Here is a 20718-nt window from a genome sequence, read left to right as displayed (position 1 = left end):
GCTTGATTCGAAGGCGTGGCAGCAACTGTTGCTCCAGTCATTTATGGCACTATACGGCAAGTTTCGAGTGTGGTGGACTGAGTTTGAACGCAGACTTGAAGTTGCGCGTGTCAGCGAAAGCCAACATGTTGAAACTGATTGTATAGCAATGTTTTATCGGATAGTGTTTCACATAAGCCAGGCATGGCGTTTATACCTTTATTAGTTTGGATGCTACAACACATTAAAGCTGTACCGTACCTTTTGAGACACCATATACATCTGGAAATAGGGTGGGGTGGAAGAATTACAGGTATTATGGATATGAAATGGAGGTTGCCGAAACATGTAGTATAACCAGGTGAATGAGTGGCAGTTGGACCAAGGAAGATACAGCAGATCTTATTGCACGGACAGGTCTGGTGGAAGTTTATAGTGACCGTGGACATTACAGGAAGCAGTTTACGATCTCATATGCAAAGGCTACGGAGGTACGTAGAGTGAGCGGAAGTTCTCCATGGAGAGGGATTGTTGAAGGCGTGATTTGCACTTTGTCATCTCTGCAGTCTTTTTCCTTCCCGCGATTGTGGCGTTGGGCGGGGGACGGAGGACGGAGGATGACGAGTGTGGACACCGCACGGAAATACTGAAGGTCGGCTACTTTCGGCATATTCCGTCTGAAACGCTTGTAAACGTGTTGGAGAGTAGGCTGTGCCGGGAAATAATTGCTAAGAAAAAATCGATAGGTTGAGCAGTTACCGAGCTAATTAGCATCGAAATTAGCCAATCAGGTCATTGCTCTCGCAAATTCAAGCGGCCCGACAGATACAGTCACTGTGAGTTGTTGTAATAGTGCAAATGATAGCGCACGAGATGGTTCATTCTTTGACTGGGGTACAATCCTTACTACCGTCCCATATCCAGTTTGTAACTTCAATGCTAATTAAGTTAAGTACGGAGCAACGTATCGAATTTTTTCTTCTTAAAAATTATTTATGAGCGTAACCTACCCTGCAACACCCTTACAACCTTTTCAGACTGTTTCTGACCACCCTGTGTACACACGGTGTCGCTAGGTCTTTTCAATAAACGTGTAGGGGTGACAGATCACGTCATGGGGAACAACTTTTGTTCGAGACAAGATGTTGGCTGACGCTTCCCAGAGACAGCAGGCATCTCGCAAGACTGGTTACGGCAGGGGCAGGCAGGCTCTGCGCAGCGCTCGTGTTCGGCGTGTGTTGGCTCCGCAGGGCCAGCAGAGCTACCGTTCCCGATTCATTTCTGAAGTAATTTTAATTAATCGTTATCGTTTTCTTGTTGAAAATCACTCGGTCGATTTACTAAGGTACGTACGGCTAGCATGCAGAGCTCTGGTTAATAGACCCTGCTAATTCGGTGAAATCTCCTTTTCCCAGGGCCGGCGAACATTGAAGGACGCTTCGCGCGGCCGGAGAGCGCCAGCAACAAAAGCCGTCCCCCATGACGTGGTCTGTTAACCCTCGAAAGAAGGTGAACGATAGCTGTCTGCAACGATCATCAGTGGTGTAGGGGAAGTCTAGACGTACAGCGTGATATAAGACGCTTGTGGTCTATCGAGCCGGGAATTAACCTCAAGTCGACCTACAAGAGCGACTCTGATTGCTCGCTGTGCGAGATTTGTAATATCCTCTCGCCCTCTTATGCCATAGGCTTTCGTTAATATTAATGAAGTTTGCCTTTCCTTTGATGTTTGGTTTGTGGGGCTGTCAACTGCGCGGTCATCAGCGCCCGTACAAAGTCCCAATTTCTACACAGTCCAAGCTTTACTCAGTCAAATCGAGCCACTATCACGAATGATAATGATGATCAGGACAACACAAACACCCAGTCCTCGGGCAGAGACAATCCACAACCCGGTTGGGAATCGAACCCAGGACCACCTTTCCTTTGAGGACAATGAAAGGAAAAGACTTTCCATCAAGTTATGCAAAAACTAATAACGATCACAATTATATCGAAACACAAATTTAACCGTTACAAGCAATTATCTCACAGTAAGGAGGCCAGAGAAGCAGTACGAGTTAATTGATAACTTTCTGCTGTTAAAATTGTTTTAAAAATGTGAGGTCCAGTGTACAAAATCGTCAGTTTTAAACTTTGTAAGTGCACGAACAAGGGGCTTTTAATATTCGAGGTCGCTTTTAGCCAAAATCTCGTGCGCCGAACGTACACTGTAACATTCACACATTCTGTACACATATTTTTCCCGTATGATACTGTGCTCTGTAAATGGACTGCAACGCCAGAAAACCGTAGAGCAATGCTCGAAGATCTGCAGACGATCTACGATTGCTGCAGCGACTGGCAATTGTCCCTGAACTGACTTACATGCACGTACTGCGTATAAGTAGCTGAAGACATCGATTAGTTTGTTGGCAGTAAATCATAGAAAACAGGACAGTTTTAGTAGCTACTGTCCGGAGTGGTCTAAAATGGGTCGAAGCTTCAAAAGTAATTGCTGGAAAAGCGACTTCCGGACTGAGGTCCACTGGAAGAATGTTAAGGAAACGTAATCCATTCTCGAGAAACGAAGTGGCTTACAAACCAGTACTGACGCCTATTGGTGAGTATTGCACATTCTTCTGGGACCCTCACCGGGCTGCATTGAGGCAGAGTACTCAACAACGTAGAACGCGGAGGTGGGTCACACAAATACTTATTTTTTTCTTGTTTCCACATATTTTGCATATGTGAGAAATATGGGGGCAAAATCTGAGATATTGCTCTGTGTGAGAAGGCATACTGGTAACCATTTTTCTCTGGAACAGTTTGCGAATGGAATGCGAGAGGTTGAAACGATGCAGGTACGCCGAACCATACACCTTGTCTTTACACATCTTAAAAATTGTCTTCCCTTGGGTTTCCACAACCATAACTTTATTGAAAGATTAGTACATTGTCTCTAGCCATTGCCGTACGTTGCCTCAGCATAAAGCACTCGCCGTACGGGAAAATCTACCAGCAGCGGCTACCATGTAAGTGGATCGCTGTTTGGTTCCTCCTCCTGAACACCAATTCAATACGTTGCCTCTAGACCACCCCTCGTGGTAGCGACATCTCCCAGCAGCAGTCCCGCCTTCTCAGACCTGTCTCACAGCCTCTGCACTGTAGCACGATTGTTCTAGGAGTCGTCATATTTTTCATTACAATTTCGCATTTTCTTCTACGTGGGTAAGAACGCTATAGGGCTTTTGATACGTGTTCACCTTTGAGCGTCAAGTTGCGTACATGTAGGGGCAAGGGCTTGCCTACGCGCCTGGGGTAATGACGTCATCAAATGATCTTCAATGATCATAAAAAGTGTTTATTCAAGAATTTATGTTAAGGGTGTAATTTGCATTATTTCTACATCTAAAAGTACTTTATAGCTCATTAAAATGAAACAGGAAGTCATAATGTAGCCAGTTTGACCGCGCTCAAAAGTATCCGAATACTCCGATATCTGTTTGCGCTATATTCAGAAGTTTTAATCCAAAAAGTTACACGAAGGTTGTAACTTGAATTATTTCCACGTCTAAAAATACTTTAAGGGCATTTCAATGTAGTCATCTTGGCCGTGTTGAAAAGTATCTGAACAGTCTGAATTTTTTGTGCAATGTTCAAAAATATTTAACCGAAAAAAGAAAAACTACGTAAAGCAGCACTTTGATACGTGCAAAGGTTGAGTTCTATACAATAAATGGTTTGTGGCGAACGGAGCTTCTAAGTTAAAGATTTTCCACATGTACATCGTTCTGTGACGCTTGTCAAGAACCCGCCGACGCAGCGTATTATTTATGTCGACGAGTCTTGTCAAGCAATCTAATGCATTCGACTCTCAGCTCGGCGTAACAAAAAAATGTGTGTGAAATCTTATGGGATTTAACTGCTAATCTCGTCAGTCCCTAAGCTTACACACTACGTAACCTAAAGTATCCTAAGGACAAACACACACACCCATGCCCGAGGCGGGACTCGAACCTCCGCCGGGACCAGCCGCACAGTCCATGACTGCAGCGCCCAAGACCGCTCGGCTAATCCCGCGCGGCTCGACGTAACACGATACGCATAAAGCGTTGCAAAACACAAGTGGACACTACTGTAGATCTAATTTACAGCTTAAAGTGTACTAGTCGACGAGAATTACCAAAATGAACAACGTTATTCCCACATCTAAATTTTTCCGCAACTTGTCTCTAAAACAACATAGTCCGCCAAACGTGATAGCGACTCTACGCTAGGGTATTAACTTTATCTTGCAGTACAAAATTTTGTTATTACGTGCTGTTAAAGCTAAATCATGCTGTGACATAGTAGAAACTACGATCTTTTTTCATAGAAATTTCATGCATCAGAGTTGTTCTGAGAACTTTGCACAGTTTACTAGCGCTTTCTACAAGGTGCTGGGTCTTGGGAAGCGGTGGGGCATGAGTGTTACAGAAGGTATTGTCACCCACTGGAGGCCGTTTAGCTGTGCAACTGGAAAATGGGTAACGGTAAATGGTAGATGGTAAATGGATGTCGTCCCCACGACAAATAAATATTATACTTGTCTAAGCTTCATACGAACTGTCGGTACCGGTTCCAATCTTGGAGATACGTGAGGGATATGTCTCAATGACGAAATGTGCCAAGCATTTCTACGAGTGTATGGTAGTCAAAATCGAGTGTTTCGAGACCTCGTCGACGAACTGGGAGAGATGGTACGTCACACACAAATCCTTGTTCTTTTTCTGTGAGAAACACACCGTTTCTTAGCTGTCGTTCCCGACTTTTGCGCTTGACTGTTGCAATTCCGAGTCTTCACTGCGACTCAGCAGTCTTTGTTGTTTGCATGTCAAGTTCAGCATGTCGCCTGGAGTTCGGAGCGACTGTTGGTTTTGAATCAGCGGACGTCCACATCACAATTGTTTCGCTGAACTTGGCTATGGAAGTCTTACGGGTATCAGCAGCTGTGCCTGGCGTAGAGCGAGTAACTATTTTAAACGAGTTCAATGCTTTCGTGCTTAAAATTTACTTTTGTACACACGTGAAAAATAAAGGGTCAAAAATTAACATTACGAAAAAAAAAAATTAAGCTGAGGGCTCGCACAGAGGCGTATAGATAGTCGTTTTCCCTAGCTGTATTTGCGAGTGTAACAGTAAAGAAAATGACTGGTAGTAGTACAGGGTACTTCCGTGATTTGTGGATGTAGGCGTAGATGAAGACGGATGGCACGGTGAGAGGTGAATTTCACTCTGCGGGGCCCACAAGTAATACGGGCCCCGCAACCAACTTGTGACGTTACACTGGTCCGCCAAACTACCAGAACGCTCGACTCCGTGCAGGGCTCATCGGATATCAATATGTCAACGAAAATGTATCTGTGGTGTCACCGCCAGACACCACACTTGCTAGGTGGTAGCTTTTAAATCGGCCGCGGTCCGCTAGTATACGACGGACCCGCGTGTCGCCACTGTCAGTGATGGCAGAGCGAGCGCCGCCACACGGCAGGTCTAGAGAGACGTACTAGCACTCGCCCCAGTTGTACAGCCGACTTAGCCAGAGATGGATCACTGACAACTACGCTCTCATTTGCCGAGACGATAGTTCGCATAGCCTTCAGCTACGTCATTTGCTACGACCTAGCAAGGCGCCATTTATCCTTTGCTATGTATCTAATGAAGCATGAACCATCAGACCGATGTATTCCAATTGTGGATTAAAGTTAAGTATTATATCAACTACGTACTTTATTTGCTACTATTAATTCCCTTAACTGTTCCAGAACTCACGCCAGTCAGCGTGTAATTAAACGCGTGCATTTCGGCCTCCTCTAGCAACACAGTGTTGGCTCTTCTGCCAACACTTCAGTATCCACTGAAGGTTTTATCTTTGTCGTGTTCTATAGAGAGCAGGCATGCATTTAAGCATGCAGTCAAGAATCATTAACCCTTTGGGACCTGTTGGGATACACATGCCCCACTAAAGTAGTATACAGGTTTTAGCGTTGGGACGTCTGTATCCCATGGGTGGCTAGTGCTAGCATGAAGCAGGAGGTCTTCGTAAGTTTGAGAAAAGTACTACGGACCGTGGCATGGATATATAGATGTCTGTGAGCGATCAAATAGGGCGGAATGTCTTTATAGATGGCACAGTGCGTTTGTTTCACGAAAATCGGATTGAACCACCATCTTCTCCAGTCCAAGAATGTCAGAAGTAGCTAACTGTGTTTTCTTATCCATTATAGACATTGTTTTGTAACATTATGACGCACTTAGGTACACACTTTGCACATAATTTGTATGTAGTGGGACGTATGTGCCACAGAAAACTTCATAGAACATGGAAGATACTGGCGCGTAGTATGTAAAGGCCACCTTCAAAGACGAAAACTTGTGAGCGATATTTCATGTTTTTCGCTGTCAGGAGAATAAATGTGTTTTTGTTCTGATTTATTATACTTTTTTTCGTAATTGTCATGCTGATAAAATTATTCTGAAATTAAGCTCTGATAATCCTAGGTTCACACGAAGACATGGATCTTGGGACACATGCGTCCCACTTCACCGGCCAGCTTAAATAGTTTTGGTAATGAATGTGTATTATTTATAACAAAGAAAGATAGTTTTTGACCATTCATTTTCTAAATATATGTAGAATAAAAGTGGTTAAACTCGCTCTGTGCCGCAGACGGCTGCTGCAGTGTCACGTGCTGTGACGTACGCACCGCGTGTCTTTGAATGACGCAACGTGAGGGTCACGTGACCCCGACCTTTGTAGCAGCCCGTAGCTGACTGCTGCCTTCCGCACACACACAGCAACGTATTATGCCGTATACTTGAGACAGCTGCATCTGCTGCTCCCTTCACGATCCAGGTGCAGGATCCACTGCTACAGCCAGCTGGCGCTCTCTCTGACCAATATCCAGTGTTTATTCTCGGTGGCAGAGACGAGGTTGCTACGTGTGTACAATGTTTTTATGTCATACTACAATTTAGTCCACTCTTCCATTGTTGGGGAATTGTCTTCTGCCAGACATTTCGATACTGTTGTGTTATTTTCTCTCCAGTTTCAATTATTCGTACTGAAACTGCTTGATCTGCATTTAGTTCTAAAATATCGTCACTTTCATTGTTAAATGTTTGTGTTGTACTTCATATATTGAGGTACAAAAATATTTAAGGATTCCTGAATTGCTGGTTAAATTTTATGTCTGTTTGTAGTTACTGTGGCAGCTGACGTAGTGAGTGATGCAAAATGATGTGCACCCAACTAAGTTTCTGTTTCGTTTTCCTGGTATTATTTTTGTTTTCAGTTCTCGTATTTTCAGTTCACATTCTGATATTACCTCGAATAGATTTACGAATAGTTTTCTTCAGTACCGTATAGTCCATCTGGCTCCAGTTACTACGTTTATCAAGCATAATGTGTATTATTCACTCTCTTTAGCACTTCTTAGAGTATTGCGTGATATTGTTCTTCCTTAGCAAGCATCCGAAGATTTTATGACCGCACCACCGCATTATCGTACGTAAATAAGGAAACACCGACAACAAGATTTTTTCCGGAGCAAATTTATTAACTTAGTGCGTTGCTTTTATTTATTTGCATTTCAGTTCTATAAACTTCGCATTGTTAGTATATACGTGACAATGTAGAAGCAGAAAGACTTTCAGAACGATTAAATATATTTTTTTGTTGTAAAAGTGCTCCTTAGTGACTCAGTCAAAGATAACTGTCACCCTTTTACATTACAAATGTTGCAGGTTATACTGTCTGAATATCCAATATTCAGTTCACGTTTTATTCCCTTACACTGTTAAAATTCGAACACTTCATTTTTAATAGAGGTAAAATAAGTGGAGTTATTCACCAATAATAGAGACTCGTGGTCTCAGATCTCTTCTTCCTTAAATATTTCTTCTCGATCTCCAGTTACTTGGAGTGCCAGTTCATACACTCCATAATCGGAGTGCATGTTATCACAGGCGGTATCCTCTTTCGAGGACTAAACCACTGCGTAACACGATTAAGACAGTGCAATTGGAATGCTTTTAAATTCAATTTTGGTTAGTGATTGCAATAAAGCCAGATAATTTGTAAATATACATCGCTGGCCAGAACTAAAACGAGGAAATTCCAGAGGTTGTTCACAGAAATTTTTTGAGTATTTTGGTATGAGGGATCTTTGGTCTCCGGACACGGTAACAGACTCACGAGGTAATTATGATTTATTCAGTTTGTTACCCAGTTAACTTCGTTTCTTCGAACATTCCTCCGCAACAGTGGCAAAGCTTCCCGCTCCACCGCTGAGGGACGCAGCGCGCCGCCGGTGATGCAGAGATGCGGAGCGAGTGTTGCGCGGGTTGCCGCCACGTCGCCGCCCGGCGTAGCTCTTGCACCGCGTTCACGGAACCCGCTAGCGGGCTGCACATCGGCCAGCGCTGCGCCAGCAAACCCGCCCGCACCACCGTGGCGGAAGAGCAAACCAGAGACAGGAGTGAGCGGTGATAAATGAGGGCGAACGGTGAAGTGGGCATTACTGCTGTGAGCAGCACATACAGCCAGTGAGTGGAACAAGTTGCGACACACCCTTCGTATGTAGTGCATTCGAGTAAATTCGAATTGTGTGCGTGTATGCGAAACATCACACCATTCCGCTTAAGTTAAACGTCTACTAAAATTGCGCAGCGGATATTAACGCGAGAAATACTCTATTTGATCAAAAGTATCCGGACAGCCTCATAAGCATACGTTTTTAATATTAGGTGCATTGTGCTGCCACCTACGGCCAGGTACTCAGTACCAGGGACCTCAGTAGTCATCAGACATCGTGAGAGAGCAGAATGGGGCGCTCCGCGGAACTCACGGACTTCGAACGTGGTCAGCTGATTGCGTGTCACTTGTGTCGTACGTCTGTACGCGCGAGGTCCACTATTTCCGTTGCGATAGTGAAGTGGAAACGTGAAGGGAAACGTACGGCACACAAACTTACGGGCCGATTTCGTCTGTTGACTGACAGAGACTGTCGACAGTTGAAGAGGGTCGTAATCTGTAACAGGTAGAAATCTATCCACACCATCACATAGGAATTACAAACTGCATCAGGATCCACTGCAAGTACTATGGCAGTTAGGCGGGAGCTGAGAAAATTTGGATTTCGTGGTCGAGCGGCTTCTCATAAGCCACGCACCACGGCAGTTAATGGCAAACGACGCCCCGCTTGGTGTAAACAGCGTAAACATTGGACGACTGAACAGTGGAAAAACGTTGTGTGGAATGACGAACCACGGTACACAATGTGGCGATCCGATGGCAGTATGTGAGTATGGCGACTGCCCGGTGAAAGTCATCTGCCAGCGTGTGTAGTACCAACAGTAAAATTCGAAGGCAGTGCTGTTATGGTGTGGTCGTGATTTCACAGAGGGAGCTCGCACCCCTTGTTGTTTTGCGTGGCACTATCACAGAACAGGCCTACATTTATGTTTTTTAGCTTCCCACTGTTGAAGAACATTTCCGGGATGGCGATTGCATCTTTCAACACGATCGAAGACCTGTTCATAATGCACGACAATAACATCCCTGTAATGGACTGGCCTGCACATAGTCCTGATCTGAATCCTATAGAATGCCTTTGGGATGTTTTGAAACCTCGACTTCGTGCCAGGCGTCACCGACCGACATGGATACCTCTCCTCAGTGCAGCACTCCGTGAAGAATGGACTGCCGTTCCCCAAGAAACCTAACAAGCACCTTATTGAACGTATGCCTGCGAGAGTGGAAGCTGTAATCAAGGCAATGGGTTGGCCAACACCATATTAAATTCCAGCATTACCGATGAAGGCCGCCACGAACTTGTTAGTCATTTTCAGCCAGGTGTCCGGATACTTTTGATCACGTAGTGTAAATTAGCTCTGTGTCATGCAACCTGAGGCTGGGAATCTTCACAAATGAATTGTCTCTTTCAACAAATTTACTAAGGAATTTACTTATTTGGCCCAAATAATTGTATGAAATTTAAGCAGTGGCTCACTCACCCTTAAAAATCGTATTCAGATAGAAAGGGAGGTAGTATGTTTTAAGAATTCCATTTATTTGAACGGAGCGCGAAAAAGCACACTGCACATGTTGCACCAACATTGCTGTTAAAATGGTGTATATAAGAGAGAGTTATTCATCAAAAAACAAAATAAACTTAATAAACTGGCTGATGAATGCTTTTTAAAGCAAGTAAAAAGTATTGGGGCAGTATGAGAATTTCCCATCACTCTTAACACGAAAAAGTATGTCCTTCCTAATCGACAATGAAAGTGCATTATAGTGTTAAAATTGGCACGCAAGTCTAATCATCAACTGAATCGTGACCAGAGCTGAGCTGGGTGTCTACATCGAGATTCTCTACATTCACTATACTTTACCGTATCGAACATCTGTGTTGCATCACCGTGGCTGCATTCTCTAATGTGATGGCTCAACTCGTGTCCTGCATGATGGGTCTGTTTGCAAAGACGCGTTTGGTGGTTGGTGGTGACAATACAACTCTGCCCTATGCTGAAATGAGAACTGAAAGATCCCTGCTCAAATTTACATTAATGAAGACAACGGCTGTGCTAATCTTCCAACAACCAAATTACAGTTTAATAAATGTTGTATCAGTATGAATAAAGTGAAAAAGAATGAATTCACTAAAATATGTCACCCTGAGTGATGTCCATATCGAGCGTGCACTTCGAGTGAAGCTCTCAAGCTGGATCGAAAAATTCTAATTACTTCCACTTCCAGAATCTGAACCAGACTTTCATCAAATCTCATATCTAAAGACAAAATTCGATCTGACATAGCTGGAGGTTAGATATAAATATGTCTGCTTGGCTACGTGCTATGGCAAGAGGTCATTCTGCAGTTGTATAGGGCTAAGCAGGCCTTGTCCATGACTGCACGCGCAAGGAAAACACTCGCAAAGAAAACACTTTAGAGGTGGTTGGCAGGTAGTATTTCTTTTGCATCCCGTGTCTGCTCTTTTAGGATTCCCTATAGCCGATGGAGCAGTAGTTCCTGTGAGGAGAAAGGGCGGCCAATCTCTAACACAGTGGGCGCAGTAAACCAAATGTAAACTCATGTTTTCCGTTTTGCCAGCTCTGATGCCAAATTTTCGCTAGAGAAAAAAAAAAAGAAAAAAAAGTCCCCTGCTGCTGCTGGTGCCCTGGAGAGACGGCACGCCGCACCCCGGCATTCCTCCAGCCGGCCGGCGACGCCCCGTCGTAAACTCTTTAACCTGAAGGCGACACACCGGCGTTCCGCGCCCCCTCTGTCCTTTAGGAGTTACCGACCTATGACAAAAAGGAACTATGTGGACACTCATTGTCTAGTTATCACTGATGTCTTGCAAATGTGTCTATCTCATCCTTTCCGTGGTCTAATAGGCTATGAAAAGATAATCAAAAACTCACTGAGAAACATCACGTTCAATTCGTGATGTTTTTCAAAGTTTGTTTCCAAACAAGACACACAGTACATATCATCGACATTTTCACTGTTGTATAGATGTTTTCTGTGCAGTACAGTTACAGGGATAAACGTGGGTAAGAAATCAGACGAAATTACCTTTACAAAGTAGACTCACCACCTTTCACAACACTAAAGCGCTAGAACTGATGCGCTTCCAAGGAGCAAGCCATCACCGTTGGAGTTATTCTAGACGAATATTATAAAAGCGATAAAAAAAGCCTTAAAATTCGTGGTCACTTCCGTTATAACCGCTTCAACGTGATTCGTGTACTGGTACGTCATTATTTGTCCAGTCGGTAAAATAAAGTGAAGTAAATCGGCGTTCACAGTTTGCCAATACCGGCCAATATGCGGCAACAGTTCCTCGCGTGCGCAGCCCGTATTCCTTCAGGGAAGACGCAAAAACATACGTAGCTCGACTAAGCACTTAGCGTCCATAATAACGAAGACACTATCATCAATGATCAAATATAGTGAAGAAACCTACGGAGATGACCGGGAGTTTGGACCTCATTACACACTTAATGTCAACATTATGTGTACAATTTAAGTGGCTGATCACAGTCTGATATTATTACACATCTCCAATTTTTTTAAGTTGTTTGCTTGTCCTGTAATCTGTTCATTTAATGTATTTTCATTTCCACACATTGTATCGTAATATCTAACTGTTCGAGTAGATGCAGTTTCCTAACCTTACTCTGTATGTGCAACGTCGAGAGGTGCTTTTCAGTTCCCAACAAAGGGTGGCCAGTTTCGTGGATGCCATCGACTTGTAAAATTAATAAGTCACCCTTTACCTCACCTCCAAGTCTGACCGACGTAGAGGGCTTTACAAGTATTACGCTGAATTTTATAGATACCAGCTTTATTGTACAAGGGATGTTCAATAAGTACTGTTACATTTTTTTATTTCTGGAAGAAGGCTGTGTTTATTCGGGATTCCATCTCACCACTTCTGTAAGGCCCTGTACTGTCACTGAGAAGGGAAAGTTCGAGCGTATTTTTGTGCCGACGAAGAGGCTGAGGTGATTTCGTCAGTTTTCTGAGGGAAGCACAAATACTTCAGAGTTGTTCGTTGCACCATGGTATTCGACATCAAACAGAATAAACCATTGACAGTCCCAGAAAAGCGCGCCCCGAATTTACCGGTTGAGGCTATCGCTTTGAAGTTTTCTTCGGAGGAGAAAGAAAAAATTGTCACTATCAGCCTCGTAAGGTGAAAGCAATTTGGCACAGATCGTCCATCGTAGCACTTTTTGGTTTGCTGTTAGGTGGCGAGGAATCAGCAGGCAGCCAGCTTTGAGTACCCCAACTGGTGGCCGGGCGTGTCTGCACTACTACCAGAGACGTCCAGTTGTGCAGCGGGGTGTTTGATTGTGATCCGTCGATCACCTCTAGCGAGAGTGTCCGCACGTTCCAACACTGCCAGAGAACACAGTGGGTGCGGTCCTCCGCCGCGCGGGAGATCGGACGTATTTGCGCGACCTTGTTGCGACGATGGCATGCTCCTCGCCCGACACGTCACCATGTTTTTGTTCACTGATGTGTCTCTGCAAGCGCCAACGAATATCTGCGATGCCCTGGTTTTCGGCCGAAAGAAACTCAGTGGCAGTTCTCCGCTCGGAACGCACCTACGTTACAGATGCCATTTCGAAGGCTATGCAGAGCGCCACCTCGTATGGCAGCTTCACGAAGCGGGAGTATTACTCGAAGTCGCACAACAAATCTCCCATATCTACGGAAACTGGTGCAGAAAAAAGAAGTGTTGCATTATTTATTGAGTGCCTCTCGTATTTATCAACGTTTTGCTTTTAAATTATTACTTGCACGTTTGAAATGCAACTTTCAACATTAATGTTAGTTACCTCATGCTGTAAGTAGCGAAATGCGGAGTCGTGACTATCCTTACGCTGTTGTTGATAATTCTTCCGGGTTATATGGCCGTGGTCCATGGAATTCTTCTATTCCTAACGTTTCGTCCAATACTACGTTGGACATCCTCAGAGGTGTGGCTGGTCCTGCCGACTGACGAGTCGGGCGTCGGAGAGCGGCCTAAATACCGAGGAAAGTGGGCGTGGCCTAGCTTGCACATAGTAGCAGAGAGAAAACTAGTCAAAGATAAAATGTATCTATCGATAATAGTCCGTCATAGATAAAAATCACTTATCGATTCTGTAACGCCACTGCCCATATCTCGCTTAATTTCAAGGCCTCTTCTTTTCTATTAAAATTATCTTCATGTTTATAAATCTCAATAGCCTCCCTATACAGTCGTGGATAATAGTTCGTGGTAGCACTTAAAACTGTAGTTTCAGAAAACTTAACTACATCGTCAACTGACTGAAGTGCATGTTCCGCAACGGCCGATTTATCTATTTTTCCCAGTCGGCAAAGACTTTTATGCTCCTTTACCCCCGTATTCACACTTCTTTTCGTAGTACCAATATAGACTTTGCCACAAGTACACGGAATTTTATACACACCGCAAGATGATAATGGTGGCCTTCTATCTTTAACAGAACGAAGTACTTGTCCTATTTTTCTGGCAGGTTTGAATACCGGTTTCACTTTATGTTTCAGCAAAATTTTGCCGATTCGATCTGTAACCTTACTAATGAAAGGTAAAGACACCGTGTTCTTCCACTGCTGTCTACCATCCTTGTCCTTTGGCCTGCTGTAATTAGGTCTTAAAACTCTATTAATTTCTTTGTTTGAGTACCCATTATTTTCGAAGGCCTGTTTCAGGTGATTCAGTTCCGTATCCAGATGTTCCGGATTACAAATCCGTTTTGCCCTGTCCACTAAACTTTTGATTACACCTCTTTTTTGTTGTGGGTGATGATTGGAGTTCTTATGTAAGTATGCCGCGCGGATGTAGCCGAGCGGTCTAAGGCGCTGCAGTCATGGACTGTGCGGCTAGTCCCGGCGGAGGTTCGAGTCCTCCCTCGGGCATTGGTGTGTGTGTTTGTCCTTAGGATAATTTAGGATAAGTAGTGTGTAAGCTTAGGGACTGACGACCTTAGCAGTTAAGTCCCATAAGCTTTCACACACATTTGAACATTTTTCTTATGTAAGTATCGATCAGTATCTATGCTCTTCCGAAACACTTTATGTTTTACACTGCCATCGGTATTCCCATTAGGTTGGGGAACTGTTTCTTTTGCATTAATTTAGCTGCAACGAATCCACGGTATCCGTTAGACTAGGATAGGTGTCTTCTAAGTATTCAGTTCAGTTTACTGATCGGGACTTTTAACTCTGTATCTACAACACAGCGAAAGATGGATCGTTTTTTGGCGATTTGGATGTCAATAGTTATTATATATCAAAATATCCGTTGTTGTCGGCTTCCTGTAAATTGTGAATAGTTTCATAACATTTGGATCATGGAGTTGCAGTTCACGATTATTTTCTTGTTTGACAGTGAAATCAGTTCTATCGTGCAAATCACGTAATATATTTATAATTCCCGTAACCTTTCACCCATCTCTTCGTTCGAGAAGCAGCGTGTCGTCCACTTAACACGTGCGGTACACGACCAGTCGGAAACCACGAATCCGTTACACCGGCATTCGCCGAATATGTCCCTGAAGAACCGCCGAACAGGAGTCGGAGTCGACCCCGTACAGCGATGTCGAAAGTGAAAGCGGGCCGGCCACGTGTGTACGGCCGGCGCGCGTGACCTCCCTGCATCGCCTCGCGTGCGGCGGCGGCTATCTGCGGCCGCTACCTGCGGCTCTGGCCACGGGCGCACGCACGGCCCTCTGTGTCTGCCGGCGACGTAACGAACGCCGCCCCGCCTGCACCACGGCGCTGCAAATCTGCTTAGGCGGCGCGCCGCTCGATACCGCCACTGCGTGTGATAGCATCTCCTGGGGCAGGCACGCTCCTCCGCGCCCCCTGAATTTTTAACGCCGGACAAACGTTTGCGTTCTCGCCGTGCCGTGCGCGGTAAAAGCCTCGCTAAACGCTCGCAGCTCGCTCAGTCACATGTTTGCTCGTACAGTCCGCTTTCAATTACGAGTAAATGGACGAGGTTGCGATGCTGCTTACTGTGGACCTCCGTTCCTTCTCAGTCGACTGAATGCGATCAGAGCTTCCGAGAGTGCCTGCAGCAATCGCGTTTTTCGTTCTCTCGACGTCACAAGTGTCGACAAAGGCGCTCGCTTCTTTTGCCTTTCTCACATATAATCTTGTGCACGAAACGTACGTTTTCAGAAATTTCTTCCTCAATATTAAGGCGGTATTTAATACTCGTAGACTTCCCTCGGCCAGGAACGTCCTCTTTTCCTGTGCTAGTCCAGTTTTTACGTCTTACTTCGTCTGCCGTGTGTTATTTTGCTTCGAAGGTAGCGGAATTAACTTCGTCTATTTCGCGGTTCCCAATCTCGATGTTATGGTTATCAGTGATCTAATATCTCCTTTCGTCACTTCTCTCGTCTTTTTCCGATTTACTCTCAAATAGTGTTCTGCACTCATTAGACTGTTCACTCCACTCGACACGTCATGCAGGACTTGTTCGGTTTCACGGAGGACAGCAGTGTCATAAGCGGATCTTATCGTTAATATCCTTTCAGCCTGACTTTTCATCCTACTCTTCAACTTTTCTTTTATTTCCACCAACACTTCTTTGAGATAATGATTTAACAGTAGATGTGGAAGACTACATCCCTACCCTACACCGTTACTAATTTTATCACTGTTTGCTTGGTATTCTACCCTCTCTCTTTCTTATTTGTTCTTATACATATTGTATGCTAGCCGTCTTTTCCTACAGCTTACTCCTTTTCTTCTCAGACTTTCGAACCTCTTCCACTATTTTACATTGTCCATCCAGGTCGACAAAAGTTACGAACGTGCCTTAATTTTTCTTCACTCCTGCTTCCATTATCAGTGGTAACGTTGAAATTGGCTCTCTGTTCTCTTTACCTTCCAGAAAAACAAACTGGTCGTCATTTAACAGATCCTCAAGTTTGTTTTCCGTCCTTCTGTATATTATTCCTGTTAGAAACTTGGATGCGTGAACAGTTAAGGAGATTATGCGATAGTTTTCGCAGTAATTTGCCCTTTCGTTTAAATACACGTTTGATGATCAGGAACACATCTGCAGTTTGAGTGGTACCGCACAGACTACTCTTGTATTTCGAGAAAAAAACAGACTATTTATTATTAGTAATTAGTTATTTTCGATCCATTGGGCATTTTCAAGCTACGAAACTACAAAAATTACCTAATACATACAGCATTTTATCATCAACACCGCAATGTGAGAAAAAGAAACATGCGATGATGTCCGTAACGAGTGGTCCGCACAGCCATTACAGCCGCGGGTGACACCCAAGTGCGAAATGAAAAATCTACACGCGATTTTGTCCATCGTACCAGCGTTAAAATATGCCACCTGTTCAACTGGAAATACACACTGCGTGATCGACTTAATGCAACATAGCACAGGAACCAAATTAACTAATCGCCAATAACGAAGAGTTTATTTCAAATTTTTAAACAGGCTAGACAAGAATTTCTTTTAACAAATTTACAGTAGTCTTACATATCGTACACATCAAAACTGGTATGTCTTGCCGGACTGGTTGGGCTTGTAGCTTGTTACTTTTAATCTTCAACTTGTGCACATCTTGTGAAGGTTGACTATTTTATACGCCATGATAGATTTTTACAATGGCTCTGAGCACTATGGGACTTAACATCTATGGTCATCAGTCCCGTAGAACATAGAACTACTTAAACCTTACTAACCTGAGGACATCACACAACACCCAGTCATCACGAGGCAGTGAAAATGCCTGACCCCGCCGGGAATACACGGGGCCATGATGGATCATATAAACTTGTTGTAGCTGGCATTCACACCCGTAAACATTTTTTGTTGAAGGACGTCATCTTTACGCCAGTGACTGTTGTAAGTTTTCATTACACTATTGCAATTTCGGCCTTAGACCATTATCAAGTGCTGCTGAAAAATACAGAATGTTTAAAAATGCATTTTACAGTTTCATTATGTATCTCGGCGTTGTGCCGTTTATGGAAGACATTTTAACTATGTAGCCATGTTACTTGCATATTATTGCTTTAAGGCATGTCGACGTAATGTAAGCTGACACATTTGTATGTTGTTGCCAATACTGTTAAATAAATTTCGTGACATTGTTACACAGGGCGAGCACGCGTATTCAAACATCGTAAAACAACATAATCTGTAAGTGCACATGTTCGTTAACCCATCACTAGTCACAAATGCATTAGACCACAGCTGCAGACTACTGTTTGCAGGCAACTGATAACCGTTTTGGCCGCGTAAACAGATTACAGATAATGTTTTGCTATGTGTGGAGTGCCATTGCAGTCCAATGACTGTACTAGGAAGCAAAGAGTATGCCCTCGTAGCACAGTTATAAAGTCTGATATAAAATCTTACTGTGGTTCATGAAAACCATACAGCGTCACCTTCAGAGGTGATGGTCCAGATTGCTGTACACACCGGTACCTCTAATATCCAGTAGCACGTCCTCTTGCATATGCATGCCTGTATTCGTCGTGGCATACTATCCACAAGTTCATCAAGGCACTGTTGGTCCAATTTTTCCCATTCCTCAACGGCGATTCGGCATACATCCCTCAGAGTGGATGGTTGATCACGTTGTCCATAAACAGCCCTTTTCAATCTATCCCAGGCTTGTTCGATATGGTTCATGTCTGCAGATCATGCTGGCCACTCTAGCCGAGCGATGTCTTTATCCTGGAGGAAGTCATTCACAAGATGTGCACGATGGGGGCGCGATTTGTCGTCCATGAAGACGAATGCCTCACATATATGCTGTCGATATGGTTGCACTGTCGGTCGGAGGATGGCATTCACGTATCGCGCAGCCGTTACGGCGCCGTCCATGACCACCAGCGGCGTACGCCGGCCCAACATAATGCCACCCCAAAACACCAGGCACCTCCACCTTGCTGCACTCGCTGCACAGTGTGTCTAAGGCGTTCAACCTGACCGGGTTGCCTCCAAACACGTCTCCCATGATTACCTGGTTGAAGCCATATGCAACACTCATTGGTGAAGAGAACGTGATGCCAATCCTTAGCGGTCCATTCGGCATGTTGTTGGGCCCATCTGTACCGCGCAACATGGTGTTGTGGTTGCAAAGACGGACCTCGACATGGACGTCGGGAATGAAGTTGCGCATCATGCAGTCCATTATGCACAGTGTGAGCCGTAACACGACGTCCTGTGGATGCACGAAAAGCGTTTTTAAACATGGTGGCATTGCTATCAGGGTTTCTCCGAGCCATCATCCGTAGGTGGCGGTCATTCGCTGCAGTAGGAGCCCTTGGGCGGCCTGAGCGAGGCATGTCATCGGCAGTTCCTGTCTATCTGTATCTCCTCGATGTCCGAACAACATTGCTTTGATTCACTCCGAGACGCCTGGTCATTCTCTTATCGAGACACCTTCATGGCACAAAGTAACAATGCGGACGCGATCTAACCACGGTATTGACCGTGTTGGCATGACTGAACTAGAGACAACATGAGCCGTGTACCTCTTTCCTGGCGGAATGACTGGAACTGATCGGCTATCGACCCCTCCGTCTAATTGGCGATATAAACAACAATGCATACATCTATGGGCGGGTTTAGTGACAACTCTGAACAGTAAAAGCGACTGGGTCTGTGATACAATATCCACAGTCAACGTCTGTCTTGAGGAGTTCTGGGAACTGGGGTGATGCTTAACTGTGTTAATGTGCTTATAAACAATAGCTCGCTGAAAGGGACGCGCTTAACCTGGCCTTTTTGCCATTTATTTTCCGAACTTGAAGAAGTCTAATTAATCGTATCATTTGTGTAGCATCTAATTTATTCAAAGAACTCGTAATTCTTGAAACTGCATTCGCTGTTTTTCTATTTTTATGTTGTTGTTATCCAACACTCTACATATAGTTGTCCATGCGGGAAACACAAGCCTTTAAATTCTGACTGTAACATTGGAATTGTTACAATTGCGCATTGTAGAAATCATTTGGGGAGCAAAATAACTGATGATGGTCCAAGTAGAGAGGATATAAAATGTAGACTGGCAACGACAAGGAAAGCGTTTCTGAAGAAGAGAAATTTGTTAACATTGAGTATAGATTTAAGTGTCAGGAAGTCGTTTCTGAAAGTATTTGTATGGAGTGTAGCCATGTATGGAAGTGAAACATGGACGATAACTAGTTTGGACAAGAAGAGAATAGAAGCTTTCGAAATGTGGTGCTACAGAAGAATGCTGAAGATTAGATGGGTAGATCATATAACTAATGAGGAGGTATTGAATAGAACTGGGGAGAAGAGGAGTTTGTGGCACAACTTGACAAGAAGAAGGGAACGGTTGGTTGGACATGTTCTGAGGCATCAAGGGATCACAAATTAAGCGTTGGAGGGCAGCGTGGAGGGTAAAAATCATAGAGGGAGACCAAGAGATGAATACACTAAGCAGATACAGAAGGATGTAGGTTGCAGTAAGTACTGGGAGATGAAGAAGCTTGCACAGGATAGAGCAGCATGGAGAGCTGCACCAAACCAGTCTCAGGACTGAAGACAACAACAACAACAGAAATCATACTGTAAGCTAATCTTATTGCAGACCCGAGCTTTTTAAAGCTGAACGATATGCTAAATTTGAAATGGATGGCTTGTTTCATATGAATACTCATCTGGCCTTCTTGTTTTCTGATTATCACTAGTATGATGTTGTTTATAATTTTTTTTCCCAAGGGAATATCAGGAAAGTTGAGAGACTTTAGTAATTCTGTTTCTTAGTTTGCTCTATGTTCTTTGTTCATCACCGCATCAAGCGATTTTAATTTTTTTTTTCTTCCCCTAGTATGACACCCTGTTTTCTCTAATTTGTTTGTTGAAGTACATGATAGTTTGTTGCTATAAAATTTTTTCTCATACAGCCATTCTTTATTTACGTGTCCTTATAAGCGGAGATCTATTTCAACGACTTCATTACGTTGCAGAATACATTTTTAAGATGATTTTACCGAAGTGCGGATCAGTGCGATATCTGACGTTTCGCACTTGTATTGTAGAACAGTCAAGAATACCCTACAACATTCGAGAATATCGTTAAAAGCTGGAGAAAACTTGAAAGATGATTATTGTTAACGAAGTAAGAGACCCACGTAGTGGACACCAAGTGAAAAAGCTACTCCTTATGTTTCAG

Source organism: Schistocerca cancellata, chromosome 3 (assembly GCF_023864275.1).
Source record: "Schistocerca cancellata isolate TAMUIC-IGC-003103 chromosome 3, iqSchCanc2.1, whole genome shotgun sequence".
NCBI lineage: Eukaryota > Metazoa > Arthropoda > Insecta > Orthoptera > Acrididae > Schistocerca > Schistocerca cancellata.
This window is presented reverse-complemented; position numbering follows the sequence as displayed.